This window comes from Garra rufa, chromosome 20 (genome assembly GCF_049309525.1).
Source record: "Garra rufa chromosome 20, GarRuf1.0, whole genome shotgun sequence".
Taxonomy (NCBI): Eukaryota; Metazoa; Chordata; class Actinopteri; order Cypriniformes; family Cyprinidae; genus Garra; species Garra rufa.
In genome coordinates this window covers 28,436,856-28,457,427 of record NC_133380.1, presented here as the reverse complement: position 1 = coordinate 28,457,427, position 20,572 = coordinate 28,436,856, and the positions used below count along the sequence as shown (strand labels likewise).

Here is a 20,572-nt window from a genome sequence, read left to right as displayed (position 1 = left end):
ACAAGTCACATGGTGTATTTTTATGACATCTTTAAACTTGGAAACCTCAGTCACCATTTATTGATTAGATGAAAGAAATTTCATTTTTGGTAAACTACATTCTTAAAAAAGTTCTTCATTGGCCTCATAGTTCTGACCAACGACCGTTAACATCCATTAAACTTTCCATTGCACACAAAGGTTCTTTATAGTGGGGAAAAAGGTTGTTTAGAGAATTAAAATGTTCTTCACACTAAGAAAATTTGATTGAAATCTGATAATACTTATCAAGTGTGAACCACAAAAACCATTCATACATTCGTATGTGGTTTAGACTCCTATTCAAATCACATTTTTCAAAATCCGTTTTACTGAAAAGTTCTTTGAGATGCAGAATGCCATAAAAGTATCATGAAATTATCCTACAACTGTGTTATATTCCAGTTCTCTGAAGTCATACAGAAGTCATTACTGACCGAAACATTTTTTGAAAAGATCAACTATATTTTTAAAAACAAAGCTATCAAATGACTTGAACACAAGTCACATGGTGTATTTTTATGATATCTTTAAATTTGGAAACCTCAGTCACCATTTGTTGGGTAAATAAAATAAATTTCATTTTTGGTGAACTACAGTCTTGAAAAAGGTTCTTCATTGGCATCATAATTCCAACCAACAACCATTAACATCCATGACAATTTCCATTGCACACAAGGGTTCTTTATAGTGGGGAAAAATGTTGTTTAGAGAATTAAAATGTTCTTCACACTAAGACTATTAGATTGAAATCTGATAATACTTAACAAGTGTGAACCGCAAAAACCATTCATACATTCACATGTGGTTTAGAATCCTATTAAAAATACATTTTTCAAAATCCGTTTCACTGAAAAGTTCTTTGGGATGCAGAATGCCATTAAAGTATCATGAAATTATCCTACAACTGTGTTGTTTTCATGTTGTAAGTCATACAAAAGTCATTACTGACCAAAACATTTTGTGAAAGGATCAACTACATTTTGAAAAGCGAAGCTATCAAATGATTTAAACACAAGTCACATGGTGTATTTTTATGATATCTTTAAACTTGGAAACCTTGGTCACCATTTGTTGCATTGGAATGGAAAAGATCTTTACATTCTTCTAATTTTTTATTTTGTTTTACACAGGAAAAAAGTCATGTGTTTTGAAAAACATGAGGATGAGTAAATGACAGAAATGTCATTTTTGGTAAACTGCACTGAAAAATAAAAGTTGTTCATTGGCATCATAGTTCTAACCAACAACCGTTAACATCCATTAAACGTTCTATTGCACACAAAGGCTCTTTATAGTGGAAATAAAAGGTTATTATGTAATTGTTTATACTAAGAATTTTTTTGTGCATATTCAATTGAAATCTGATAATACTTAGTAAGTGTGAACTGCAAAACCGTTCATACATTTGTATGTGGTTTGGAATTGTATTTCTCAAAATCTTTTTCACTGAATGACATAAGATTTTTTTTGGGAAACACAATAGCCACAGTATCTAGTAGTAAACATGAAAGGTATGAAAAAATGACCTAAAGGAAGACAATAGACAAAAGAAACCATAATGACATGAGAGCAGATGGAGGGAAAATAATTAGGGGGAAGAGAAAAGCAGAGCAAGCAGTTTGACGAGGAAACGTGGAAGGAGATGGAAGGATAATAGGATGTAGAAACTGACACCCAGAAGAAGGCGGGTGGTAACTGAGGGGGGCTGGAGAGATGCTATAGGAGGAGACGTATAGAAGGACAGAGCAAAACCAGTGGAGGGGGCAGAGAGAGGGAAACTTAAGCTTTCTGGCCCTGATTTTCCATCCCTAAAGGCATTCTGTGGTTTCTAAAAAAAGCCCTGTATATTTGAAGTATCGCGTCACATGACCAGGGCTGTATTTATGAACCAAAGAGTCCAGTGATTTCTGAGGGAAAAACAGAGAATGAGAGAAAAAGTACAGAGAGCGACAAATAGTGCAACAATAGGGGAACACTTTACTGTACACAAAAACTACAACGGCTGTAAAGAAGACATGCATGGCAGAGAAAGTTTGATTGAAAGAGGGAGGGCAAGAATGCCAGAGAGCGAATGAGGAGGTAGAGTGAGTGTTGGTGGGGGGGTGGGGGGGGGGGGAGAAAAGGCGGAATGCAACAGGCTTCTTTATTCACACAGAGAGACACATCTGACTTATACAAGTCAACTGAGCTGCTCTCGTACGCTCAGTTCGAGCCGTCACTCTAAACCTCAGCAGAATCAATATCAGGTAAGTCTGATCTCCACAATGCTTTAACAGATGACAAAGAAATAAGTTTAGAAAGTTTCAGAAGAGTTTTATTTTCATTTACAGCTTTTCCCCCAGCATAGAGTCCTTCTCGTAAAACCGAAAGAGACTAAGAAAGACATGTTAGAGCAAGAATAAATGTGTGTTGTTCAGGTAATGTGTAATAGTTGACTCGATGACTTTGAACTTAAGACATGACTAGTCGTGAAAAATTCATTTTCATGAATTTGCCTTGGTTGTGCATCTGTAAAGTTTTTTAGTGTGACATATATGCCATTAAGTGTAGCTGAATTGGATATGACATGTCAATAAGGTGAGCTAGTGACCGTCAGCTGAGCAGAAAACTTCTTATCAAGATCATCATGTTCAGATATTGATGAAATCAACAGAACCTGCTGCTAGGAAATGACAGCCTGCTGAAGTTCTCAGAACTTCACCATTGTGGGTTTTGCTACTCAGTTATAGCGATCTATTGAAAGCAACTATTTAGATGTTCTGATGAAAGCATTATTTTATTACAATAATGTTATTACCTTCTCTGCTGTGTGTTTGACGTGTCATGAGACTTGTTTACATGGTGTATCACTGAGCAAGTGGTAAAGCCTTGAAGATGGATTTCATAAGCTATAGGCAGAAAACAAACCGGAAGCCATGGAGATTTGCTAGTGTAAAATAAATTGTGTTTGTCTCCTCTAAAATTGACAACGCTTCCTTTACCTTCACACTGACTATATCCACTACAGAACAATAGGCTTCTGATGCATGTTGTGCTTCGATTTGACTGTAGTCGTAATGACGCAATATTCCTAATCATAACCGTACATGCACAGACAGATTCATATATAATTGTTCTGGGTAGTTGCTATAAGAAAACATGTCAATTGTTTTCATGATAGTCTTTTAAACAAAACAGCAGCAAATGAGTAAATCGCAGTGATTAGGGTTGTTATTTTTTTGATTGGTGAGAACTTGTTGATAGCTTTGTTGAAGGTTATGTAAACACCTTAAACAGGGTAATTATCCAAATACAGTGGAAATATTAAAATCAGCTGTTTTGAATATTGTGAGTGATAAAATGTTTGTGTTGGGATTGCTTTTGCTTCCTTGCTGGAAATATGTTGTGTGTTTGTACAGGAAGGTCAGGAAAGAGCTACTCCATATCCATTCATTCAGATGACCTCCCAATGGAAAGACTAAAATTGCGATAATTTTTAATTGGTTCTCTTAAACAATGACGCTCATACAGACAGTTTTGCTTCTGTGTGTCAGTTTTGTTTTTTTAAGGAAAAGCCATGAGTTCAAGAAGAGACATCCAATGTCTTAAACCTTTTTTTAATTATGTTGTCCTCATATTTCTATAGTCTTACTGTATGCCAAGAATTGTCTTGTTTGCATCTGTTTTACAAAGGAATTTGGTTGAATATGATACAATAGCATAATTAGCATAATTGCGATCTCCAGTAAATTTTCCAAATTTTGGCAACCTCTAAGCAGTAAAATTTTGAAATTAAGATGGCAATTAGATCCAACGGCAGCCAGGTTTTACACTAGCGAACTTTGTACGTTCAACTTTTTTTTTTTTTAGAAAACCATTTATGCACTAAAACAACAATGTTCTGAAGAACCAAAGACTATAATAACTTTTAACTGATTCTAATAACACTGTCATATCAATTACCACCCACATATTTAATGATGTCTAAAAGCATGAAGTATTTTTTACCTCACAGACTTGTTCTTGTCACGGCCTGCTGCGCTGTGAGCTGCCGTAGCTTTGTTGGGCTTCATGGGTTTTTGTCAGCATTTATTTGGCTAACACACACTTTCAGAAGTTGTGTGAGGGACTCTCCAGATACGTATATATTTAGACCTTCTCAAAAACAACTGTACAAAACCTTTGTTAACCACAGGCCACAAACGACTTACATACAAAATCAGGCATGCGTTAACGGCATATGTACACTAAAAGAATTGTAGAGCATAAAGTAGTTTGTAGAGCAAACTCATCAAGAGCTTATAGCAAAATGCCATAGTTATAATAATACTGGTATTATCCACCACCACACATAAAAACTAAGCAACTGACAGAATTTCTTTCTTTTTCAATTTACACTATAATTATAATAATTGTAGTTACTGTGGTGATTTGCACACACCATGGTCACCAAGGTCAATTTAAATAATTGTATTTCAAAGAGAGGTTTGCTTGTTACTGGTCTCTCTGTGTGTATGCACCTGGTTTATGAAAACTCAATGTGTGACTGTTTCCTAAATATATTTTATTTAAAAGTCATGCCCTGTAACCATCATCATATGGCTGAGCTGAGATTAAATGCACCCATGTTCATAAATAAACACCATCAATCCTGATCGACAGAGCGATTGTTCGCTGTATGGAAATGATTTATACTGATAAACACACCTTAAAATACTTTGTAAACTGAATGTTTCTGTTAAATTGTGTTCATGAGGCACACAAGCACAATAATTAGGGCATGCGTGTGTGGTTTATTGCTGATCAGTCAATCTGTCAGCGCGATGTCTTGAGCTTTGCTCGTCTCACCTGTCAGGCTGGCGTTGTTAGTCTAGTCTTGCTGCACTTTAAACGCATTGCTCCTGTTTGCACTGGTGCAGTGTTTGTATGTGATTGACAGAGAGAGAAAGCAAGAGAGCACTCTCTATTTAAATACTTTAACTGCACCTCCTCCGGTTCTTATTGTTTTCAGCATTTGTGAATGACAGTTCCTTCAGCCAGAGAATGCTGTCTGTCTCTCTGCTTCTCACTGTCTCTGCTTGTCTGTCACTCTGAGCTGCTTCCATCAACCCATTTCTTTTACTTCTGTCCGTGTCACGTAAGACACGCATTTACTTAGTTATCTAAATCAGCAGCATCTATTCTTTTATATACATTTATTACCCTAACCATACTCACAAACCACAACCCTACCTGTAAAAAGAACAATTATAGACTAATAAAACCTTGTTTATGTATGAAGCAAATAATGATGTTTTATCAGACTGAGCTAACTTCTGGAGCCAATTTATTTCACACAGCACATCCTGTACCATCTGACATAGGAAACTGAACAGGTAACACAATAGTGAATTTCACAGCAGATGGTATAATTCATGGAGAGGACCTACATAATTCATGCAGAAATTGTGTAGAAGTGTTCTGCATATGTGCTGGCAGTCTGTACTGGGCCAGTGTTAATACTTTACTGCTGCCGCATCCGCAGTGCATTTAGATTGATTATTTGTGAGAAAGATGGTGAGAAATAGAGAAAAGGAAACATACAACAGTTGGCGGGGATGCCAAAAAGAACAAAGGGAGTGACTCGAACCATTTGGAATTTTAAAAACAGTTTACATGCGGCTTATTAGAGAAATGTGTTCGGTTGAGACATAACAGATGACAAGCTTATGAAGTAAAAACTGTCCTGGCATTCTCTCTCTCTCTATTTTTTCCCTATGAAGCAATTAACCTTTTAAATAAAAGAGCAGGAGCTTAATGCATCTGACTCAAACATAATCCACAGCAGTAGAAAAAGATGTAATTTAGCTCACTATGTGTTGAGTGTGTGTTAGTACCTGGCCACAGTCTCAATTAGATGTGACCTCTGACCCACACTCGTTGCTTCAGGCACTAAAAGGTGACTACAGCCGAGACCTTTCAACTACTGAGGTCAACCAACAGAAACTGGTCAATATAACGGCACCATTGTGTGTTTCATATTTAAAGGTGTTGTCATCTGTATCAGAACTTGCTATATTACAAGAAGTTAAGCTCATTTTATAAATGGATTAGATTATTTCAGAATTTAAATTAGGCCTCTGGAGATTCTTCACAAGATTTTGGTCCAAAGTGAGAAATCAATTATCAGAATCATTTGGGTAACACTTTATAATAACTGCACGGTATGAACCATTAATTATGAAATAATAATCAGTCAATTCATTATTTATAAAGCATTGTCCCTACATTAATACACATTAGTAAGCAGTTTATAAATAAAGCTATAAATGTTTTGTTATTGAATTATGGGGATATCGATGATGTGTTTAATATTTGTATTTTCATACTTTATTAAGGATTAATGTATCTTTTCTAAATTAAATATTACATTATTTACAAACCAGTTATTTAGTTGTCATCAGTGGTTCATAAGATCATTTTAAAAGAGTAAGTAAATGATTAATGAAATATTTAAATGTATTTATACATCTTATTAGTTACTCAGTGTGTTAATAAATGCTTTATTAATATGTTTTCTCACTGTAGTTCATCGTTAATTGAGGTGGTTATAAAACATTTTAGTAGTTGTCAGTTAACTATTTTTGTGAGCTCGTCTAAAGTGAGGACTACTTATGCTTCCGTAAAGATTTTACAAAGAAGATTTCAAGGCTCAGTTATCTATTTTCTTCATTTTGTTGTTTTTTGTTAGTTTTGTTGCTTATTTTGTTGCCTATAATTACTTTCTTGATATTTGTTCCTTTTGTTGTTTATTTAGTTCCTTATTTTTATATATTGCTTTATTGTTCATTTTATATCTAGTGTACAGTTTTAATGTACGGTTTAATTTTTTTGCATCTTCAAATATCACTATGTTGTGTTTGTTTCTTTTTTCTGTTTAGAAGATGCTTGAGCCTTTAAATCTGCTTTGTAAAAGCTTAACAAAGCTTCTGTGAGGCAAAAATTGTCCTTACTTTAGATGAGCTCACAAAAATAGTTAACTAGCAACTACTAAATGTTTTATAACTACCTGGATTTATCATTAATTACAGTAGGAAAATGTGGTCAAAATGTGCATTTATTAACACACTATTACTATATGTCTAAATATGTATAAATGTACTTTTAAATAGTTTATTAATCATTTACTTACACTTTCTAAATGATGAAAATACAAATATTAAACACATTATTGATATGCTCATAAATCAAGAACTAAGCATTTATAGCTGTATTTATAAACTGCTTACTACTGTCTATTAATGTAGGGACAATGCCTTATAAATGATGAATTGACTATTTACTAATGTTTAACTAATGGTTCATATTGTGCAGTTATTATAAAGTGTTACCAGGTCTGAAACTTTTTATGGAACTTTTTATGTTATTACATAGTTAGTATTTAGAAATGTATTTTACAGTACATGTACTTATATTATCCAAGGAAGCAATTGGTAATACTTGATAACTACACTGGTTAGGGATAGGTTTAGGCTTATTACCTAGTTATTACCCAGTTATTATAATTAATATAATAAGTAAATAGTATGTAGTGAGTGCCATAGTATTGGTAGCACTTTATTTTACATTCCTGTTCCTTATGTACACACTGTGTAATAATTATAATAACTAAGTAATAACTAGGTACTAACCCTGAACCTACCCTCTCAACCTAACCCTACCCCAATGTAGCTACCTTATATTACCAGAATGTTCTTACACTCTTAAAAATAAAGGTTCTTTAAAAGTTTCTTCAGTGATGCCATAGAATAACCATTTCTGGTTCCACAAAGAACCATTCAGTCAAAGGTTCTTTAAAGAACCATTTGAACAAAAAAGGTTTGTCTATGGCATCGTAAAGCACCTTTATGTTTAAGAGTGTAGGTAGGCACACTGTAAGTGTGCTGTAAGTACATGTAAGTACATGTACTGTAAAACAAAGTGCAACCAACATATCAGTGATTTATCTCAGTTGTTCAAGGAGATTCTCTTTAAGCTGTTGCTCTGCAATAATAGAAGCTGCCCTAAAAGAGTAAACTGAATGTAGAAGATAGGTAATGCTAATACTTATTGTAACGCCCCTTGTGGCAAAGTTGTATTCATCATATTGTCCCAAACCTGAATGACTTTCTTTCTTTTGTTAACACAACAGAAGAATTAACTTGGACCCCGTTAACATTCACTGTAAAGGCAAAAAACTTTTTAAAGTATTATAACAACATGAGAGTGAGTAAATGATGACAGAATTTTGTGCTCAGAATATTTGGGTGAACTATAATTTTGATGACCCTGTTAACTGTGCCAGGACTTATAAAAAGAGCTCTGTACTAGTGTTGACTAACTGTATACAATACTGAGGCCATTAAGAATATTTACGCATATTCTGACCACTTTTTACTACACAGCCAACGACATAATGACGTTCATAAATTGAAGTTATTGTGCACCAACAGTGACCACACTCATAAAAATATTTTGGAGGGAGGGAAGACTTGTGTTCCAATTTATTAGAGAATGGAAATGTAAGCCATTACCTGTATCTGTACGTTTTTGCTTTAAGTTTAGAGCGGCACGTGTAAAATTTAAAGCCTTACTGTGTACACATGTTGTGAATGGAGTCTAAATGTGCTTGAAAATTCGTGATCTGTCTCACACCTGTGCGCATGGACATTTAAACATACTGGTTTTGTGAAATAAGTGACTCTGAGTCTAAATTTTGACACATGCACGCTTGTGTACAATAATGGCCATCTGTATTTGGTGAGCCCGTAGGCATGCATGTGAAAATCCCTGCCTTGCATATGTGTGTTAATATGTCTGTGTTTTAATGCACTACATCCTTTGGTTTGAAGTTCACAACCTCCCTCAAGGCACCTTGATTTATGGCTCATATTTCAGCAACGTAATTATTCCCTCTTAGTTCATGTTTTTCCAGACGTGTTTTGCCTTTGTGGCTGTTCATCGTTTCTTTGGGGAACTGCAGGGCTCTTGTTGGAGGTGCCAAACCCGATTCATTAGCACGCATCAAAGACTCTCTCGAACCTGGAGCAAAATCAGCTTGTGTCACACATGGCCGTGACCAGGTGCTGAGGCAGACCTTTTTAAAATCCACGCTCAAAGTGACATAAAAACCTTGTTTAACATGAACAAATCATTTACTGTTGAAGTGTAGGGCCCAAGCAGCGCTGTTCAAATCCAAAGAGAGCACTTCATGAATACAGAACAGTTAATTTACTGAGAAGTTTACTTTGATGAATTCATGCCATTCTGTGCCAGGGTATTACATATAGTGTTATAATATCATAACATTGCCTTTCTTTGAAAATATTCCACAGAAGTTCAATTAACACATGCAGTTTTGGGGTTTATGAGTCTATAGCAGATTGTGTGTTTTGTTAGCCAGAAAAACTATAAAAATTTTCTCCCCACTCATTACACACTAGACATGTCTGACCAAGTCCAAAGCGTCATTTTTACTGCTAATTGGATTTTCCTACTCAAAGTCATAAATTAAGGTGATGCTATGAGGACTTTAGAGCAATTAACAGTCTGTTAAATGAGTTCTGCATTGTGTAGCTTTTGGTTTTTATTCAACACCACTGTTATGCAAACATTTGGTAACACTTTCTATGAAGCCTCTATTTATAATACATTATAATGGTATTCTTAAGGCATTATAATGAATGCATAATGCATTATCAAAAAACCTTATAATATGTTGTATCATCTCATGAGTATTCATAAGAACAGTTTTAATGTATTACAATTTTACTTATTTGTGGTTATAGCTTTTAAGAGAATGATTAACTCCTTATAGTTATAATGTATTATAAGTCTCATATCTTGCCATGCTACTCATGTCACTTACTTAAAGCAAACAAAGACCACTTTTAAGTACTCTAAGGAGTGTTAGTTGACATGTAGTTGGAAATTTGCTTATAGTCAATAGACTAAGGGGTCCATCAAAATAAAACGTAATATAAATATAAAAATAAATGTAATATGACATAATAATAATTAACATAATTAGAACACAATTCAGGTTTTAGGTAAGGATGTATTATCCAGTCAGGCACAAAATATTAACTTAAAGGTAAACATGCTGTGCTCACTGGAAATCACACTTACATTTGGCAGATACAGATGTTAGACATCTTACTTTCCTATATGTTAAGAAATATTAAAATTACATTTTATGAAGGCTGGATTTACAGGAAAAGTTGATGAGATCTATCGATTACTTTGAAACACATTCAGAGTTGTCCAGACCTTCAGCATTGACTGTGTTTATCCTGTCTTTGTGTTACCCACATGAGATAAATATTTCCCAATATTGCATCATAGAAAGTTTGTGGGCATTACCTCATTACCTCCTCTCTCTGTACCCCCTCCCTCTGTTCATGCTGGTAAATGAGAGCAGACCCAGACCAGGCATACCCTGCCAGGCAGCCTGTCCTATAAAGGCAGCATTGAGGCAGGGCACACACAGGCGCTTTTGTTGACAGTGTAAAGGTGTGCACCCTGCGGATGGCTACAGGAGAGAGCAGACCCAACAGCCCTGCAGCACGCATCCATCTAGAGGGTAGGGGCATGGGTTAGATGAAAGAAACATAGAAACTGGAAACTGCATGGGCAATGGATCTTAAAGAATTAATTAATTTGGAGAAATTTAGTATTAGCATTACAATGGGTACCGTCAGAACGAGAGTCCAAACAGCTGATAAAAATACCACAATAATCCACACGACTCCAGTCCATCAATGTTTCTAAGAAACAAATCCATCATTAAGACATTTCAAACAATTGCTATTGTCTAAAATATGAGTTCACAATTCATAATAACACTTTGTCCTGTTAAAAATCATCTCACCTGAATCAAGAGAGAAATATGCACTGACAGATCAAGCACTGTACAAGCAAAACAGTTTTAAACAAATATGTCTGTGGATTTGTGAGAGGACCTTTTTTTCACTGGAGGTAGTGTTATTATGGAGTATGGTATACATACAGCTTTTCCCGGTTAAGATGTTAATTGGATTACTTGTGGATTTTTGTGACTCTTATTCTGACGGCACCCAGAGGATCCATTGATGAGCAGGTGATGTAATGCTACGTTTCTCCAAATCTGCTCCGAGAGTACGGTTGAGTAAATTAAACTAATCTTTTAATAGTTTATGCAGAATGCATGTGGAAGAAGGCTTAATAAAGAGGATAAAATTGTTTTGTAAAATGTAATTAAGTTTAAAGGTTGGCTATATCAAATAACACATATAATTAGTTTAATACAAAAACAACAAAATTCCCACCACAATATATTATAAAAATAAATATTTTTGAAATGCTAAAGAGAGAGATAGAGAGAGAGAGAGAGAGAGAGAGAGAGAGAGAGAGAGAGAGAGAGAGAGAGAGAGAGAGAGAGAGAGAGAGAGAAGGTTCTGTAAAGGTTATGTATAGGAGTTCGGGTTTAGTTAAGGCACATTATGATAAATTTAATATATGGTACACTCTGGGTAAATGATGGGTATGCTTTGCCGCTTTGCTTACAAGTCATTAACCCATATAGGCAGTTCTCCTCCATAGCTGCTTGTTATTTTGACATTTTACAGGGTGAAATGAAACCATTGCATTTTATATGCTGCAAGGACTCATTCACCCCTAACACACACACACACACACCAGACACACACACCAGACTTCTCCCTATGCCCCACACACACACACACACACACACACACACACACACACACACACACACACACACCAGACTTCTCCTTATGCCCAATGTGTATCTAATTAATGAGCAACTACTGCACAAGAGAGGAATGTTTCATTCCTGGCTTTGCTTTTTCCACTTTTGTTTACTTTCATTCTCGTTTCTATCACTTTTTACTTCTAAGTGCTTAATCATAGCTCTGTTAGACACAATTCTCTTCCATAAAAAAGGCCTATAACTTTTTGTTTTTCTTTCCTTCTTTCTTTTTTTCTTTCTTTCTTTCTTTTTCTTTTTCCGTTTAACCTGGCATTTTCCAGCCTTTTTTAAACACATTCTCATTGTTTTCTTTCATCCTGTTCTGTTTTTTTTTTTATTGTTCTTCTCATCGCTTTGTTGAAAACATCTTGAAAACTGTCATCTTGAATGAGATGAAGAAACCACTGAAGATGAAAACATGTCAAGAAGGGGGATTTTCAAAGGACAGAGAGTCAAAGAGGGAGGGATGAAGAAAATATAAGGAATTCAGTTTGGGGCTTTAATAGATTAAATAAAAAATAGGTCATACACATGTCAGTCAGTAGAGGACATGGGACGGTGAGGTGTATTTAATTGTAGTTCTGTGTTTGTGTGTGCATGATCAGAGCAGGATTGAGTGTTGATGCTTTCTGAAACATGGCCATTCTGCAAAGGCCTCACATGTGGAACAGTTTACTGCAGCCCTGCTCCAAATGAACACAGCCTTACAGAGCAACAGACTGCAATTAAAAGAGAGAGAAAAGCACAAAGAGACACAGAGAGAGAATATTCCACTCATAAGTAGATTAAAAGGAGTAAACTTTATAAACTGTCTTAATTTAAATAAAAAAATGCATAAAGGTACCAGGTAATTTACCTGTGAAATAAAAACAATAGATGTCAATGCAAACTCTTTACTCTAATACATTTAAAAATATTATATGCAAAACAGCTAGACCTTTGACCATAAACACGATTCTTTAAAAATACAACCCACTACAGTCATGTGTGTCGGTTATGAAAATGTGTGTTTGTAATCTGTATGAAGATATGGAAAGTCAGCTTCACCATTTATGGGTTTGTGCTCTGGAACTTTCCATCAAGTCCTGATGGAGGCAGAAGGAGGGGGTTAGCGAGCGCTGGGTGCCCTCCACCCTGGGCATGTGGCAGTAGAACAGAGGCAGCTTTATTGAGCTGTGTCTCTGATTTAAATCATATGGCATTGCCTGGAATCACTTCATGGCTTGGAGGCCGTTCAAATGAATGCCCCAACAAGAGACTCTCTCTATTTCTCCCCCTCATTTCATCTGTTTTTGCAACACGGTCTCACTCCCAAGTAGTGTTGCCAACTTTTTTCAATGGAAAGTAGCTAAACCCCGCTTGAAAAGTCGCCAAATGACGTCATACGCTCATTAGCATATTCATGACGTCAGTACGTCGTATTGTCTTGCGTCTCTGTGCTCACATACTGCTATTTAATGCAGCCAAATTCAATAAAACTGTTTTCATTAAATATTTCATAGATATATTGATATATTTTACGGTTTCTTTTGTCAGACAACGGGGTAAATACGAAATAGTGACTGAAACGTTTGGGCTGCTTTAAAAAAATTAAAAGCCGCCCAATCAGCTGCTTTTTTTCTTCGCGTTCATCATTAGTCATGCTATTTTAATATGTTCGAGCTCAAAGTATCACAGTAATATAATGTGTAGTGCAGTCATTTTGCTTAACGCAACCCTTACTGGTTTAGTTTAACAGAGACCTGTCAATCAATTTACGTCTTTTACATTAGTGAGATGTGATGACTTGTGAGTGACGGGGTTTTGCCGCTATAACGGGCAAGATTTTGACTATGCAGCTTATTCATTTATTCATTTTAAGTAATTGCGATGGCAAAGTGTCCTAAATATAAGTTACACGATAAAAAGTCTAAGTGACTCAAATCTCACAACGTGGATTACACGTGGTGAGAGATGAATAGAAGACTTCTAATAATTGAAGACTTCTATAATTGTAACTGAAAACAATTGAATGAACAGTTAATAAAACTGAACACAACACAAAACTGAATAAGGGAATGATGAGTCAGAACATCTTTTACATCTTTTACACTGTCCACTATACTTGGCATTGGCTGCTGGACTAACCAACAGTTTGGACACAGTTCTGCATTATGTTCTGTGTACTTCATGAAATACGTGCTCTGTCTGAAGATAACGCACATTATTGTTGGTAATTGTTCTTATTATTTTATTTTTGTTGTTCGATTATCATACAGTATACATCAATGAATAACGCATTTTTGGCTGTCGTGGGTGTGTGCATGAACGTAAATGCCAGCTATATTACATTTGTTTCTCATCACTTTATTGTGCACTTTTTGCACAGAAATTAGCATATTTTTACTGTGGACATTGAAAATGATGCATGTGTTTTTCCAAGGGTAAAAGTCATCGGTTAATTTCCACTTTGAAAAGATTTCTGGACATTTTAAGCATATTTTCGGACTGTTTCAACTGTGAAATTGATTTATCTTTATTTTATTTTTGTCATTATTCTTTTTTTTTTAAAGAGATAAAAATGGTCCTTATTAAGTTTGACATGGCAATACAATTCTATCACATTATTTTGGTGAGCTTTTGGGCTGGAAATCGTCAACCCGACCTGGCAACACTGCTTGAAGACCATATGGTTTAGGGCGGGGCTTAGGAAAGGGGTGGTTTGAGTACACAATTTAGATATCTATAAAATAATTTTGACTAGTCAGAATGTTAATTCTAGATATCTACATTCAAATTCTTCCTAGTCACAAAGCTGAATGCGGATATCTCCAAAGAAAGATCCTATAGCCGAAAATCTGATTGAGATATCCAGAATTAAATAGCAGATATCTTTAAATAAGTTTTGACTAGGAAGAATTCCAATTCAAGATATCTACAACTGTAATTCGACTAGTAGTAAATTATTTACAGATATCTACAAATGTATTTGTGGATATCTTTAAAAATGACGAAGTAAAGATATCTCTAATTGGATTATGACTAGTAAAAACCCAGTTAGAGATATCTTGAATTATAATTTGCACTAGTGGCAACTCAATTAGAGATATCTCTAATTTCATTGTCACTAGCAAAAATGTAATTAGAGATATCTCTAATTACAGTTCTGCCTAGTGAAAATTCATTTATAGATATCGTTAATTACAATTTCTACTAGTCAAAACTCATTTGTAGATATCTGAAAATATTTTCCAATGGAAGTCAATGGAAGAAAATGACTAGTCAAAACAGCATTGTAGATATCTCAAATGTATATTATGGCTAGCCAAAATAACATTGTAGATATCGTACTCGGTTACTAACGTAACCTCGGTTCTCTCTAGAGAGGGAACGAGTACTGCGTAAGAAGTATCTTACGCTAGGGGAAAATCCTTTTCTGCGAGATATTGAAGCCAAAAATTATCCTTAATTTTGAAATAATGTAAAGCGCGTTGCAGCAGCATACAGACATAGGCGAAACAGCTTGCGCGCCTATTGGCTGCTCTGCGGCAACTGCAGCAGCCTATTAGAGCGAGGCCTGACGCGACGCCAGATCCAATGGGGGCATTTCGCGCCCTTTGCGTCGCTTCGCGCCCTTTTCGTAGCTTCCCGCCTAAAAGGGCGTGGTCTAGACCTATAAATATCGCTCATAGGCAGCTATTATCTGGTTTTTCATCATCAAAGCAACCAGAGCGTGCGCATGCACGGCAAGATACGCAGTACTCGTTCCCTCTCTAGAGAGAACCGAGGTTACGTTAGTAACCGAGTACGTTCTCTTACTAGAGGGAACGAGTACTGCGTAAGAAGTATCTTACGCTAGGGGACCCAGTGTAAAACGCCGTGCATGCTGAGATCTGACACCAAAGACCCAAGGGCGAAAGCCCGGGGTTCATACAGTTCATAATCACCTATAGAACTCACAGGGAGTCCGGGGAAGAGGGAGGGGCAACGCCGCACTCTTCCACATAGTGCAGCGTCACTCAGACGCTAAGTAAACGTACATACAGGGCGGGGTTACGGCCTGAGCTGACGTAAGAATAAGGGTCTTCACACAGTTTGCTCAGACACATCTTGTGCTATCACTTTCACTGTCGACCCTAGAGCTGTGCTCAGTAGACGCAGCATTCCGAGCTGATAACATCAGGTCAGACAACACTGAACATCTAGACTGACAGCAATCTGGCCTGTAAGGCGGGAACCTCCAGGTTGTAAAACCTTATAAATGTAGACGGAGAGGCCCAGCCCGCCGCCTTACAAATATCTTGCAAGGCAATCCCACTCGACCACGCCCACGACGAGGCCACGCCCCTCGTGGAATGTGCTCTGACACCTAGCGGGCACTGCATGCCCTTGGAAGCATATGCCAACGCAATAGCATGAACTATCCATCTGGATAAGCTCTGTTTCGACGCGGCCAGTCCCTTGGGACGCCCGTAAAACGAAACAAAAAGCTGCTCTGTCTGTCTAAAAGCAGACGAGCGAGACACGTAAGCTCGTAATGCCCTGAATAGGCATAGGAGGCTCGCGTCCGTTTCCTCATCATTGACCGGTAGGGCTGACAGCGCGATGACCTGTGCCCTAAACGGTGTGTTGAGTGATTTTGGAACGTAACCGTGTTTGTGTTTGAGTATGACTTTAGAGTCATTAGGTCCAAATTCCATGCACGTCGCGCTCACAGAGAGTGCGTGCAAATCCCCTATGCGCTTCACTGAAGCGAGAGCCAGCAGAAACACGGTCTTAAGAGACAGGTATTTCAAATCAATAGTCTGCAGAGGCTCGAATGGTCCACCTTTCATGGCCTCTAGTACCACAGAAAGGTCCCATACGGGGACTGTGGGAGGTCTGGGGGGATTTAGTCTTTTAGCTCCCTTCAGGAAGCGAATAACTAAATCGTTCCTTCCTATTGACTGACCTAGCGTTGTGCTCGAGAACGCTGTTATGGCCGCCACATAGACTTTGAGCGTGGACGGGGTTCTGCCCTTGTCCAGCAGCTCTTGTAGAAAGGAAAGCACCTCCATCACACCACAGTTAGTGGGTGACGAGCCGCGAGCTGCGCACCAGCCCGAAAACACTGACCATTTTGAGGAATAGAGCCGTCTCGTAGACGGGGCTCTAGCCTGCGTGATCGTGTTTAATAGTCCTTTAGGGAGTTCATCATATATTCGCTGGTGGCCCAGACATGAAGGGACCACAGCTCTGGGTGAGGATGCCAAATCGAGCCGCTGGCCTGAGAGAGAAGGACTCTCCTCACTGGTATCGGCCACGGGACAGTGCTCGTCAGCTGCATCAGCGCTGGGAACCAGGGCTGGTTTTCCCAAAACGGCGTTATCAGCAGTATTGAACATCCTTTTTCGCTGACCCTCTCTATCACCTGAGGTAGGAGAGAGACGGGGGGAAAAGCATAGAGATGACGGCGGGGCCATTCGTGGGCCAGCGCGTCTCTGCTTTTTGAGTAAAATTCCAGACAGTGAGCGTTGTTCGGAGACGCAAACAGGTCTACTTCCGCTCTGCCGAATTTCTTCCACAGTAGTTGTACTGTCTGTGGGTGTAGAGACCATTCGCCTGCTGGAACATTGTTCCTGGACAGTCTGTCTGGCCCTATGTTTAGAAGCCCCGGCACATGCGCTGCTTTCAGCGAGCGCAGGTTGCGCTGAGCCCATACCAGGAGGCGTTCTGCAAGTCTGTATAGGTTTTTGGACCTGAGACCGCCCTGGCGATTTATATAGGAAACCACTGACATGTTGTCCGAGCGGACTAATACATGGTTTCCTTTTATTTGGGGACAGAAGCGCATCAGCGCGTTCTGTACTGCCAACATTTCGAGGCAGTTGATATGCAGGAGCTTTTCCCGTTCTGACCACTGGCCAAAAGACGGTCTGCCCTCGAGCAGAGCCCCCCATCCCGAGGTGGACGCGTCCGTAGACACCACTTTTATTCTCGAGGAAGTCCCCAGGCTTACACCTAACTGGTACCAGTCGATTGCTCTCCACGGATTCAGGGCTGTGACACATTACTGATTGACCGTGATACGAAGCCGACCGGGCGCCCACGCTTGACGCGGGACGCGCGCTTTCAGCCAGAACTGCAGTGGGCGCATACATAGCAGACCCAGCTGCAGAACTGATGACGCTGAGGCCATGAGACCCAGCATTTTCTGAAATTTTTTGAGCGGGACAGACGCGCCGCAGCGGAACGAGCCCGCTGTGCGCTGAATGTCTGCTGCGCGCTGTGGTGACAGCCGCGCTATCATTGACAGCGAGTCCAATTCTGTGCCCAGGAAGGAAGTTTTCTGACTGGGGGACAGTGAGCTCTTCGCCCAATTGACTCTGAGACCCAAATTCTCGAGGTGATCGAGTAACATGGTCGTATGCTGTACAAGCACTGAGCGAGACTGCGCTAGAATCAGCCAATCGTCCAAATAGTTCAGTATGCGCACGCCTTTCAGTCTGAGAGGAACGAGCGCTGAGTCCATGCACTTCGTAATGTACGGGGTGCCTGGGACAAACCGAACGGCAGGACTGTGTACTGATATGCCTGGCCCTCGAAGGCGAGTCTCAAAAATCGCCTGTGACGTGACGCTATCTGTATTTGAAAATACGCGTCTTTCAGATCCACTGACACGAACCAGTCTCCTTGGCGAACTTGCGCGAGGATTTTTCTGGTCGTGAGCATCCTGAACCGACGCTTCACCAACGCTTTGTTCAGTTGCCTTAGATCTAATATGGGTCTGTGACCCCCGTCTTTTTTCGGTACCAGGAAATATCTGCTGTACAGCCCCCCTTCGCTTTGAGCTTGAGAAAGGGGCTCTATGACCCCTTTGCTCAATAGTTTCGCCACTTCGGCTCGAAGCAGGTGTGCTGCTTCTGTCTGCATTGTGGTCTCGACGCGCGCTGTATAGCGGCGCGGGCGTCGGTGAAACTGTAGCGAATAGCCTCCTTTTATAATGTCCAGCACCCATTTCGAGACCCCTGGAAGCTTTTCCAATGCGTTTGCATGAATAGCTAGAGGCTGAATACGAAGCGCGCTCCGTTCTTTCATTAACGGAGTGGTTTCGGTATGCTGTGGCACCAGAGACGTGCTCGTGACATTCGGGGCGTGGGGCACGCTGATAGCGGGAACTATTATGTCTGTGTGTGTGTATGTGGTTGTGTGGCAACAGGCACATTTAACACACTGCAAACACCGTTCGCCTGCATACACGTTAGTTTCGTTTGTACAGAAACCTTTTGACGTGCATAATGTGATGTCTGTGGGCACTGTTAAGTGGACACGTTTACCACATGTGAAGCGCAATCGATCTGAGCCGATTTTATGTTCGCAGGGTCTGTATGACAGGTTGTGCTTGTGTGTAGAAATGAGCACTGGAGGAGTGGGCATTTTTGACTACACGTGAAACACCATCGGCCGTGGCCGGGACTCCAGAAAATACACTCTATTGGGGGTTTATCTGGGTAGCCGTGAGAACAACCTTTGTGTGCAGGCAAGCGGGCGACAGAACCGGCTTGTTGGCTGCAGCAAACACTGGAACAGTCACATTTAACACACTCCAAACATCGTTCGCTTTCATGGAGCGAATGCACGCTGATTTCATGCAAAACGTGCTCGTGATATTTGAGGCATGGGGCACGCTGATAGCGGGAACTATTATGTCTGTGTGTGGATGTGGCTGTGGGGCAGCGGGCACATTTAACACACTCCAAACAACGTTCGCCTGCGTAGAGCGAATGCACTTTTGGTTTCGTTTTCACAGAAACCGTTTGACGTGCATAATGTGGTGTCTGTGGCCACTGTGAAGCGGGCATATTTACCACGTGTGAAGCGCAATCGATCTGAGTCGATTTTATGTGCGCTGTGCTTGTGTGTAGAGATGAGCACTGCTAGTGGGCATTCTTACACGTGAAACACCATCGGCCGTGGCCGGTTGTGAAGCGCAATCGATCTGTGTCGATTTTATGTGCGCTGTGCTTGTGTGTAGAGATGAGCACTGCAGTGGGCATTCTTACACGTGAAACACCATCGGCCGTGGCCGGTTGTGAAGCGCAATCGATCTGTGTCGATTTTAAGTGCGCTGTGCTTGTGTGTAGAGATGAGCACTGCAGTGGGCATTCTTACACGTGAAACACCATCGGCCGTGGCCGGTTGTGAAGCGCAATCGATCTGTGTCGATTTTATGTGCGCTGTGCTTGTGTGTAACGTTAGAGATGAGCACTGGTTAGTGGGCATTCTTACGACACATGAAACACCATCGGCCGTGGCCGGGACACCAGACAATACACTTTATTGGGGGTTTATCTGTGTAGCCGTGGGAACGACTTTTGTGTGCAGGCAAACGGGCGACGGAGCCGGTTTGTTGGCTGCAGAAAACACTGGAACAGTCACATTTCCTGGAACTGGACGAGCGAATAACTTTGGTGGGGGTCCGGCAACAGCGGGACTCGTACACCGTCGTTTTCCCAGTTGTGCTAGGACGATTTCGGAGGCTCAGGTTTCAACTCAATCCTGGGCCGCGGGCCGCGTCTGGCGGGGCGGCGGCCAGACGAGAAAAACGTCAGAAAGCGTTAACCACGGGTGCCTCTCAGCAACGGTGAGAGACCATGTTACGCAGCGCTGACGCGGCTAGGCGGCGGCGAAAGCGCGGCGAAGCAGGTTTGACGTCTGACGGCAAGCTTTAGAGGGGAGGGCCGACTTAGCACGCCGTCCAGCGGAGGGCAGACATAAGTGGGCTGCTATCGCCTCTTCTGAGCAGCATGCGCGTTCCCGCTTTGGCGGGAAACGGAAATCCTCTTC

At 39.8% G+C, this 20,572-nt stretch overlaps 1 protein-coding gene across 1 annotated transcript in view; it reads left to right on the top strand.

The window, feature by feature from the left end:
- Positions 1–2,144: 2,144 nt before the first annotated feature.
- Positions 2,145–20,572, top strand: part of rargb (retinoic acid receptor, gamma b) — a 63,487-nt gene continuing 45,059 nt past the window's right edge. Inside the window, exon 1 of the mRNA XM_073825643.1 lies at positions 2,145–2,267. The gene's annotated coding sequence lies outside the window, so the exon portion shown is untranslated. The remainder of the gene's footprint in view (positions 2,268–20,572) is intronic.